Below are 11,873 nucleotides of genomic sequence, written 5' to 3'. Positions count from 1 at the left end.
AGGCATAAGAATGATAATGATTCATGCCACAGAAAGTGGCATAGGCCTGTTTGCTTATTTAACATATCACGATGTGATTTCATAGAATTTGACCTTGAATGACATCCACCCTACAATTAGGGAATAAGTGATACCCCCTAAATAACCTCTAATTATGTGGGTGATACTAAAATTCTATTTGCTTTTCAAAGGCTCCACCAAGGTACACACCATGCCCATTTGGCACAGTGAGAACCGGTACTTGTGTATATAAATGGCAGTCATTCAGACAAGAATCAGCTTCTACTGCACTACTCAGCTAGAGAGAAACATGTCTGCGAAGGGCAACTGTGGTGGTGGCGGTGGTGGATGTGGAGGAGGAGGGCAATGGAATCAGAACCCGTGCAATAACCCATGCCAAAACCCATGCCCAAACCCATGCCCAGACCCATGCCAAGACCCATGCCAAAACCCATGCCAAAACCAAGGCTGGAATAGTAAGTATTCTTGTATTATATTATTTGTTTTGTTAAAATTAATTTAGAAACTGCTGTGTAATACATGGAGAAGTTTGTATTTAAAAAAATAACAAGTTTTAACATGATGAAAGTTCATCCTATTCTTGACACCAAGATGTTATTAAATTGTACCTCAGGCCTCTGGGTTCATACTTTTTAATTTTAACAATATTCTGGTATGAAAGCTCGCCCAGTGGTCAATAGCATGTTGGTCACTCTCACAGGGAAGTACTGGATTAGATTCCTTGGCCCAACTTGCTACCTGGGCTAGCCTGAGCTGGGGCTGCTGCAGTGACAAAATTCACAAGGAGGAGGGGAAAAGTTTCTCAGTTACTGTAGAATGGTGACACCTAGTGACCAGACTCAGGATGCATTTGTGCACGATTCCAGATGAAGCTAATGAAGCAGAGGGAAAATGTGCAGGTATTATGAATGATGCTCATACCACTGCAGTGTAATTGAGGTCAATTCCAACTAAACTTAAAGCCCAAAGGAACAGAAAGAATTGCTGGATCAAAATAAAAATTATAACATGACTTGGAGTTCATTCAGTTAGTCAGTTACAGTGCTGTGTACTACCATGAGGGATTTCTGAGTTTGATTTGCAACCAGGGCTGGGAATTCTGGGGACACAACATTTACAATCCATGGAAGGGAATGAGTCTTAGTTATAACTTAAATAGTGACATGAAACTCAGACCAAACTCTGGAGATAATGCTGGTTCATGCCTTGTGGTCAGCTATTTTTATTTGAATAAAGATTTATAAACTGAATGAACAAGTTAGGGTAGTTGTGCTTATGGAGTCTTATGGCACTGAAGATCTAGTAGGCCTGGTTCCTTCCAGTATAAATGGAAGCCCAAAAAGATTGAGGAAATTGCTAGTGCCACCTTCCTCCAAGTAGCTGAGAAAATACATTTTACCTTTGAAATCTACTTTGAGTGCAAGGTATCTATGGACTCTTGCATGTCCCTGATTTTTGCGCAAGGGAGGATTTTCATGTAAGAAAATATGCACATAGATTAAAATGTAATCTAGTTGCATTATTTCTCAATCTCATCCAAATCTGAATTTTACTTGATCCGATATCACTGAATTTCTTTTAATTTCAAGAAACCATACTGAGGGGTCCTTTTACTAAGGTGCACCAACAGATATAGTGCACACTCACAAATTAATGTACATTAAGTGCCATGCAGCCCATAGATATATAATGGGCTGTGCAGTATTTAGCCCATGCTAAATCCATGAGCATGCCTTAGTAAAAGGACCCCTGAATATTAAATGAGACTAGAGTGGAGGAGTAGCCTAATGGTTAGAACCAGGGGAATGGGATTCAATTCCCACTACAACTCCTTGTGAATTTGGGCCAGTCACTTAACCCTCCATTGCCCCCAGGTACAAAATAAGCACCTGTATATATTGTGTAAAATGCTTTGACTGTAACCACTGAAACAACAGTATATCAAATTTCATCCACTTTCCCTTAAACAGTATAGAATGATGTTCAGATGGCCTGAGGTAATGGTTGTCTCAGACATCAGTCCATGTTTTTATCAAGCATACCATTTTCTTAGAATTAACTCTTATAGAATAATCATGATAATTGGATTCTTTTCTTTACACATGCTTACATGTGGCTAAAAGAGAGAGGGAACAAAGGGTTATTACAATAGCAATTTAGATCTAACTTAAAGCATAGTGTACTAGAGCTTTTCTCCCAATTTTTTGCCATGGGGATAAAAAATTTAGCAATTCAGGCCCTCTTGCAAATCAATAAAAACAAATAATACTGAAGACTAGGGATGTGCACAGGACAAAAATTGTTGGTTTGCGTTAGGTTCATTTGGACTTTTTTTCAGTTTGTTTCAGACATTTTTTGTAACACAGTAACATAGTAGATGACAACAGATAAAGCCCTGTACAGTCCATCAAATCTGCCCAACACGATAATCTCATAGCCTAAGGAATGATGTGATACTTCATATGCAGGAGCAGATACTGCAGATTAACCTGAAAGTTAACACATGACTTGTAATAAAAAAAATAGTAGGAACCTCCTTTCTTGATATAGCATTAGTTTTGGGATTGCCATGCATTAAAATCCTGCATTATAGTGTATTAAGCCCAAAACGTAATACCCTTTAGTAGATGGGCCCCTTTATTAGTTATACAGCAAATTTTGCTTGTTATATAGCATTGCTGAATATAAGCAATTAAAACTTTCGAGATAATTTCAAGTCTACGTGGCCCGATTCAACTGGTTGTTTACCTGGACAGCACTGTGCATCAGTGTTGTCCAAACAAAAAAAATGCATCCCTGCCATCTTTACTATAATGTTTGGCTGGTCAATGTATTGACAAGACAAGATTTAGAAGGCTTAGTTGTGATTTCCACATGGAAATACAGCATTTATCACATACACATATAAAAAAAAAAAGATTTCTGATAGCTATTATTTAGATGTGGAAATCCATACTACATAGGGATTTTGAGGGTATGTGTTTTGGGGGCTTAAGTAGATCTAAAATTTACACTTGTGACCCCATTTCGCAAAAAAAATACAAATTCATAAAGACAAAGCTCCATGTTTGCTTTTATACTTGCTTAATGATGTGTAGTTTTTAAAAAGTTCTCATTTTGACAAGGTTATATACAGGAGGGATTAAGGGAACTGTTTTCCTTAATCCCATGTAGTTTTTGTTCACCTACTAAATAAAACCATGTTAAAATATCAGTCCAGTTTCCATGTTTATTTAGTGCTTGATTGACCAATCTTCAGTAATCTTTCAGAGTGGCAAACAAAAATCTCATAAAAGTAATAAAAGCTCAGTGAGGAAAGGAAATACAATAAAATAGGACAAGAAAGTATAAACGTAGCTAACTACTGGTTGTCATTGCTCCCCTGTATGCCCACACTATGAGGCATTGACAAGTGACATAAAATAGTCAAGGGTTAAAAGCATCATGAAATAAGTGTTGAGTGCTTTCAAATTTCTCAAGAGAAGACTCGAGGCACATAGAAAGGAGAAATGCATTCTGGAGAGAAGGGCTGACCATGCTGAAAATTCTGGCGCAAACAGTCAAAACAGATGTTGCAAAAAGAACTGCATGATGAGCGCAGAATAGGATGTTAGTAGTCCAGAGTGGTAGAAAAGGAAGCCAGAAGCATAGATTTTATGAACCAGGAGAAAAAGTTTGTATCTGATCCTTTGTGTGACTGGAAACCAGTGTTTTTGATGAAGAACAGAAAAAGTGAGGTCATATTTTTTTGAATCCTGTGATGACTCACTGGAGCATTTTTCATTATTTGTAGTCTTCAGATATCGTTTATTCTAAGGACTTGTAGAAGAGAGTTACAGTAATCAGTGCTAGAAATGACCATGGAATGTATCAAGATGTAGAGAGCAGTTTTATCAAAAAGGTGACATACAAAATAGATCATTACGAGGTGTTTTTTTTTTAAAGAACACTTTTTGATATTGTAAATTTGAGCTTGAAAATTTAGTGACTGACCGATAAGCACACCAAGAACCCAAATAAATGGTTCAAATTTCACTGGAGAACTTCCCAAAAGCATAGGACAGATTGGGGTGGGGGATCCAGTGCATAAGATCAGAAGACCCTTTGTGATGGTGTTTGACGGTCTTCACGTTATCACCCTTTTAGGATCATTCAGTTTGTGCTGTTTTTTACCTTATATTTGAGAAGATCCATGATCTAAGTTTCCTGTACATTCATTTCCATTAGTTCATATGTCTACAGATATTAACAACTAAGGATCAATGGGTAGCCCCTGACGCAGCCCTGCTGGGCGAAACATGGCCTGTGTCAGGCTTATTATATCATCTGGTTTTCGGTCAATAAATTTGTGTTTATCTCCTACTGATCTGCTTCGTAGATTTCCATCTTGGAGTTTGCAGATCATCTGCCTTGCTATTAACTACTTAACATGCAGATAACATGCGGAAACAGGCTACCACATGACCACATTAAGGGTTTTTGTTTTCACACGTTATACCACGTGTTACCATATTTTTCTGACAGCTGGCATGGAAGGCATTCAGCAGTTAATGTCCTTCACTTACCAAGCACTAATCCCTGGATTCTGTAAAGGTCACCCAAATTTGCTTGCCCAGCTTTGGTCACGATCCTCTAATGCACATGCAAACGAATTAGTTAACAAGCCAATCACAGTCAATAATAGGATGCTAACAACCAATTATTGATGGTAACTTGCATTAATTTAGATTTGCGTGTGCATCTTCCTGTGCACTATTCCAGGGCCGCCGAGAGGGGGGGCAGGGGGGACAAAATTCCCTGGACCCGGGCCTCCAAGGGGGGCCCAGTGCCGCAGTCCCCTCCACCCATCCCCCTCCATCAACCACCAGGCCGGGCCCCCCTGAATTCAAATCATAGCGCCTCACCTCGACCTCGCTCCGTGTGAAAGAAGCGCAGCAGTGGCAGTCTGAAGATTGCCTCCCTTTGGGCCTTCCCTCCCTGTGTCCCGCCCTCACGCAAGTTACATCAGACGAGGGCAGGATACAGGGAGGGAAGGCCCGAAGGGAGGCAATCTGCAGACTGCCGCTGCAGCGCTTCTTTCACACAGAGCAAGGTCGAGGTGAGGCACTATGATTTGAATTCAGGGGGGCCTGGTCCGGTGGTGGACGGAGGAGGGCGGTGGCGGTGCCGCCTTGCCCCGGCCCCAGCCCAGTCTCTCGGCAGCCCTGCAGTATTCTATAAGCTTGGGTGCCTAAATCCTGTAGAACACAACGCAAAAGGGGGCATGGCCACGAGAGGGACATGGGCAGGTCAGGGGCATTTCAAATATTTGCTCACAGTGTTACAGAATACCAGGGGTAAGCGCCCAATTTGGGCTCTAAGATTTATGACAGGCTTCAGAGGCATAACTCCCAGTGTCCAAAATTGGGCATGTGCATCTGCGCTATGCACTATTCTATAAAGGATTCTCAGCCCAGAGCATCCTTCATAGAACTGCCAATTTTTTCTGGCACCAATTTTTGAGCAAAACCTACTGTGAATCGCATACATGCACACTAGAAACCACATTGCTCGCTGGCGGTTTGTGAAGCAATCTCGACCTAATGGTCAATTACAGTAGGGGCTCTTGAAAAAGCCAGAAGTGAAATGGGTCCGTCAGAACTGTGGGAGGTTTTTTCACCCCTGATTACTTTTTACTGTGAGCTTCAAATAAAATTTCAGCTAAACAGCGTTCCGGTCTAAGTGACTGTGTTGAGCCACAGCAGTATGAGGTTTTTCCTCCCACTTTTTCTTTAAATAGTGCATCATTGTATTTAGAAGAGCACAGTGGTTTCCAGTGTGCATGTATACGAGTCATAGTAGGTTTTGTTGATCAACACGTTGAATAGTGAATCAGATCTATTACCAATTTTTGAGCACCATTTACTGAATCTGGCTCTAACTGCCTAATACAGAGTTAATACAGGACCACTTACTGCCTCCTAAATAGGAGGTGCTAACTGACGGATTCTATATAGTGCGCCCAATGACCCATGCCAAAATCCAGGTGTATTCTATGTATGTAGCTTAATTGGCTTAACGAGCTAATTAGCATTGATAACAGCACTTAACAAGCAATAATGAGCACTAATTGGCAATAATTGGAATTTACGTGCACAACATGCTAAGTGTGTTCTGTAACAAACTGGGCCTAAATTCTAATGCATGCAGTTCAAAAGGGGTATAGCTATGGGCAGGAAAATGGGTGTTATAGAATATGGCCCAGTATGCATAAATCTATCCACAGGGATTTACGCCACATTTCATTGGAGTAAATGGACATACATAGTTTTATGTACTGGGATATCAACTAAGCATATTCTGTATACCACACCTAAATCTAGGCGGTAAGGGCTCATGCACTAATCCTGCACTAATCACTTAGCCTGTGGCAATGCCTGCACACTAACCAATTAGCATAGCCATGCCCATTCTCCACCCCCAAATACACTCCCAGCGCTAAAAAATAAATTTAATTTTTTAGCATGTGGGTAGCACATGCTGATTCTGAAACTACTGTGGAATCCCTGAGCTTGCCCTGCGGTACATGTTAGTGCTTACCGCAGGTTAGTAAAAGGATCCCTGAGTCAAGTATGAGCGATTCTCAGAGTAGATAAGCTAAATAAGGGGCCCTTTTACTAATCCGCGTAGGCACCTATGTGCACCCAATGTGCACCAGTTCAGAACTACTGCCTGGCTACCGCGTGGCCCGGGCGGTAATTTCATTTTTTACGCACGTCCACTATGTGCGCCAGAAAATATATTTTCTTTTTCAGCACAGAGCGCTAACCAGGCGGTAATTGACATTGTACGCGCATTGATGATTACTGCCCGGTAAATGCATGAGACCTTACCGTTAAATGAATGGGTGGCAGTAAGGTCTCAGACCCAAAATGGACACGTGCCAATTTTCATTTTGCCACACATCCATTTTTGGCCAAAAAAAAGGACCCCTTAAGTGGCTTATATTCTTATTTAATAATTTGAAGATTAAAATTAGAAAAGCAATATACAATAATCATTTTGAGATAATCAAGTGTGATGTGGTGCGTGTCATACAGTTCTGTGGTTCATTTTCTAGGTGGAGGTGGATATGGAAGTGGAGGTCAATACAAAGGTGGATATGGAGGTGGAGGTGGAGGCGGAGGCGGATGCAAAGGCGGATCGAAGTAAAGAAGGCAACAGTGAAAATCTCCTTCACACCATGAAGCTCAAGCAAATGCTTTTTAATCTGTTTTACTTGAGTATCAGTCTTCTTTATTAAAAGTATCAAATGTACCCTGGTAACCTTTTCTCAAAATCTATTCCCATGAGCAAATATGTTAACTGATTACATTTTGCCTCCTTATTAAAACTTGTCTCAATAATAATCCTAAAGTCGTTTGTTAATTTATTAGTGAAGAAAAAAATTGATAAAAAAAGAACAAAATAGAAGAATTTCGGGTGCTGAATTCATAGCAGACCTTCACAAATGTCACCTGGCTAATCAGATTTTTACAGACCAGCAAAAGATTTGTACTGATTTTCTCAAGATCAATGGCATATAATCTGACAGATTTTATCAGCGATAATGGGGAAATTCATTGACTTTGTTCCAAATGCAAAGTAGACTGAAATTCACCTGGTTTAAGCCTACTAGTAAATTGTCTATCCATATAAAACATCAAGTCAGTCTATCTGCTTGTAAAGGATTAATCCTTCTGCTTTTAAAGAGTTAATATGTTACAAGTGCAAATTTAAAAATGAAGCATTTGGATCTCAAGTATTGGCTGTTTCAGCAGTGTGTTCCTCAATGTTCCCTCTAAGGGCTGAGTTGATGTGAGCAAATGTTTTCTTTTCCATTACCTTGTGAGCACTTCTTACAGACACATACACACAAGCACTCACTGGATGTTGGAAAGAATTCCATAAACCATGCTCTGCATGCTTTCCCTACTTGCTTAAACTCTGTTTATAGCTACTCTGAATTTTACTCATCTACTTGATGTTTAACACAGCTTAGAGGGAACACTGTACCCCTTGTATGAGCACAACGCTTTAAAAATAAAAGGGGGGGTATCCAGGGCCACTGAGGGGGGGCAGGGGGGCAAACCTCCCCAGGCCCTGCCTCCAAGGGGGGGGGGGGGGGTCCAGGCTTGGGCCCGGTGCCAGCAAGCTTATACTTGCTGCCTACTTCCAGGTCTGCCCTCCCTAGTGCCTGCGTGCCGCCCAGGACCCAGATGATTGCATCAGCGCAATATCACATTAATGCAATTATCCAGGTCCTGACTCCAAACAGACAGGGGCAGGAGATGACAGACCATGGGAGCAGGCACGCAGGACGCAGCTTGCCGGTGCCAGAGCCCAGCCCCCCCCCCTTGGAGGAAAAGACAGAAACGTAAGGAGGTGAATAGGAGGGAGTGGCGGTGTCAGTGAAGGGTGGGGCAAGTGGCAGGGATGGCTATTTCTCTCAACGGCCCTGGGGATAGCAGGGGCACTTTTGAACACAGTGAGGAAGTACCTTTTCACTATCTACCAGCTGCCTCCCCCAGTATCTGTGTTACAAATGGTATAATGCACACTGTATGCACTCCATGTACCCAAAAATCAAAATAATGCATGGCAAAATAATATAATACATTAAACAATTGTATTTTCAATATTCTGGAAATATATACAGGTACTTTTACACTTGGATCTCAGTCAGAACAGCATCTTCCAGTGCCGGTGCTAGGGTTTCTGACACCCTCCTGCAGCCTATTACTCGGCATCCCTACCCATCCAGGGGCGGGATCACTATCAGGCTCATTTTCGAAAGAGAAGGACGTCCATCTTTCGACACAAATCGGAAGATGAGCGTCCTCACAGGGTCGCCCAAATCTTTATAATTGAAAGCCGATTTTGGGCGTCCCCATCTGCTTTCTGTCACGGGGACAAGCAAAGTTCATGGGGGCGTGTCAGAGGTGTAATGAAGGCGGGACTTGGGCATGCCTAACACTTGGGCGTCCTCGACCCATAAAGGAAAAAAAGGGCGTCCCTGATGAGCACCTGGATAACTTCACCTGGTCCTGTTTTTCTTACGACCAAGGCACAAAAAGGTGCCCGAAATGACCAGATGACCACCGGAGAGAATCGGGGATCACCTCCCCTTACTCTCCCAGTGGTTACTAACCCCCTCCAACCCTCAAAAAACATCTTTAAAAATATTTTGTGCCAGCCTCAAATGTCATACTCAGGTCCATCACAGCAGTATGCAGGTCCCTTGAGCAGTTTTAGTGGGTGCAATACACTTCAGGCAGGCGGACCCAGGCATATCCCCCCCCCTACCTTTTACACTTGTGGTGGTAAATGTGAGCCCTCTAAAATCCATCCGAAACCCACTGTACCCATATCTAGGTGCCCCCCTTCATCCCTAAGGGCTATGGTAGTGGTGTATAGTTGTGGGTAGTGGGTTTTGGGGGGCTCAGCACACAAGGAAAGGGAGCTATGTAACTGGGAGCAATTTGTGAAGTTCACTGCAGTGCCCCCTAGGGTGCCCGGTTGGTGTCCTTGCATGTCAGGGGGACCAGTGCACTACGAATGCTGGCTCCTCCCACAACCAAAGGGCTTGCATTTGGTCGTTTCTGAGATGGGCGTCCTTGGTTTCCATTATCGCCGAAAATCAGAAATGACCAAGTCTAGGGACGACCATCTCTAAGGACGACCTAAATGTCAAGATTTGGCGTCCCCGACCGTATTATCGAAACAAAAGATGGACGTCCCTCTTGTTTCGATAATACGGATTTCCCCGCCCCTCCACCTGGACATTTTGCATGGACGTCCTCAGCAAAACTTGGGCGTCCCTTTCGATTATGCCCCTCCATAGCTCCGCCTGTACAGTAGTCACACCCACAGTAGCCACACCCCTTTTACCAGCCATGGCACATATAAACAGACATTGTTGAAAATATTACACCAGTATAGGAGAAGAAAAATAACTTTTGGGGTTTTTTTGTTTTCATTATATTTCTGTAAGCTGTTACAGCTCCAGTATACCCCAAATGACACAAACCAAATTAGCATACAGACCAGGAATTAGGAGAACAGTCTTGCCAAATCTGAAAAACAATATGTTATCAAAATCTCAAAACCTAACACACAGATCCCTATTGAGACACTGGGCCTTGCAGTCACACATGCAGAACAGAGATAACCCCTCTTCAAATTCTTCAAAAATTAACCTGAAATCCTGAGAAGTTAGACTGCATGCAGCACAATACCAGAAAAACTGAAAGAAACACATTGCTATACATTGCAAAATAAGACAGCAGATGTAAATTTTAAAGGGGACATATTCCAAACACTAAAATGAAAATAAAATGATTTTTTCTACCTTTGTTGTCTGGTGACTTTGTTTTTCTGATCATGCTGGTCCCGGTGTCTGATTCTGCTGATCTCTATCTGTCCTCTTAAGTCCGTTTCCAGGGCTTCCTTTCTATTTATTTCTTTACCTTCCTTCTTTTTTCTTCTTCATTTCTTGCCCTACATCCATAAGTAAAAGCTGGGTTCTCCGCAGACTTGACTAGAGGAGGTATAGAGTGGATCCAGCTTCTGCCTATTTTCTCCATCCATGTGAAGTTTTTCTCCTCTCTTACTTTTTCCTTATCTCATCTCCTTCCTCTCTCTTCACTCTCCTCCATCCATGTCCAGCATTTTTCCTCTCCCCCCTCCATCTTTGTCCAGCATTTCACCCCTCTCCGCTCCATTCACGTTCATCTCACTTCCTCTCTCTTCCCTCCCCTCCATCCATGTCCAGCATTTCTCCTCTCTCCCCTCCATCCATGTGCATCTCTTCCTGTGTCTTCCCTCACCTCTATCCATGACCAGCATTTCTTCTGTCACCCTTCCCCTCCATCCATGTGCATCTCCTTCCTCTGTCTTCCCTCCCCTCCATCCATGCACAGAATTTCTCTTGCCCTCCCTTCTATCCATGTCCTGCAACTCTCTTCTCCCCTGCCCTCCCCTCCATCCATCCATGTCCAGCAACTCTCATTTCTCCCCTGCCCTCCCCTCCATCCACTGATGTCCAGCAACTCTCCTCTCTCCCCTGCCCCCTCCATCCATCCATATCCAGCATTGCTCCTCTCTCCCCTGCCCTCCCCTCCATGTCCAATGATTTCTCTCTCTCCCTGTCCTCCCCTCCCATCCATGTCAAGTGACTCTCCTTTGCCCCTATCATCCCCTCCCATCCATGTCCAGCGATTCTCCTCTACCCTCCCCTCCCATCCCATCCAATCCATGTCCAGCAATTTCTCCTCTCTCCCCTGCTGTCCCCTCCCCTCCCATCCATGTCCAGCGATTTTCCTTTGCCCCCATCCTCCCCTCCCATCTATGTCCAGTGACTCGACCCAGCCTCCATCTGCCCCCTTTTCAGTCCGCAAGTTCCAGTTCCAACCTCGGCCCCACCTGCCCACCCTCAGCTCCCCAACAGCCCGCGTTTCATTCCTGCGCTGCCCAGGGGGATTTAAATCTTTTATTTTACCTCAGTTGCAGTGGCAGAGGCCGCGTCAGTGAAAGTACTGCTCATCTCTAGCCTTCCCTTCCCTCTCAGTGTCCCGCCCTCACGGAAAGAGGATATTACGTCAGAAGAAGGCAGGACACTGAGAGGAAAGGGAAGGCTAGAGACAAGCAATGCTTTCACTGACACTGCCGCTGCTGCTGCGATTGAGGTAAAATAAAAGATTTAACCCCCCCCCCCCCAGGGCAGTGCAGGAACTAAACAAGGGCTGTCGGGGAGCTGAGGGTGGGCAGGAGGTGTGATCTGAGAGGTGGTTAGCGCCCGGGCAGTGCTAAGCATGGCTTGTGGCGCCCTCCAA

General features: G+C 43.5%; 1 long non-coding RNA gene across 1 annotated transcript; it reads left to right on the top strand.

Annotated features, from left to right (window-relative positions):
- The first annotated feature begins 274 nt into the window (after window positions 1-274).
- On the top strand, window positions 275-7,409 carry LOC115470286. The gene is made up of 2 exons (XR_003942166.1): window positions 275-476; window positions 7,121-7,409. It is a non-coding gene; the product is annotated as an uncharacterized LOC115470286 (long non-coding RNA).
- Window positions 7,410-11,873: the final 4,464 nt, after the last annotated feature.

Source organism: Microcaecilia unicolor, chromosome 5, assembly GCF_901765095.1.
Source record: "Microcaecilia unicolor chromosome 5, aMicUni1.1, whole genome shotgun sequence".
Classification (NCBI taxonomy): Eukaryota; Metazoa; Chordata; class Amphibia; order Gymnophiona; family Siphonopidae; genus Microcaecilia; species Microcaecilia unicolor.
Note: the sequence above shows the minus strand (reverse complement) of the source record. Positions and strands in the feature narration are given on the sequence as shown.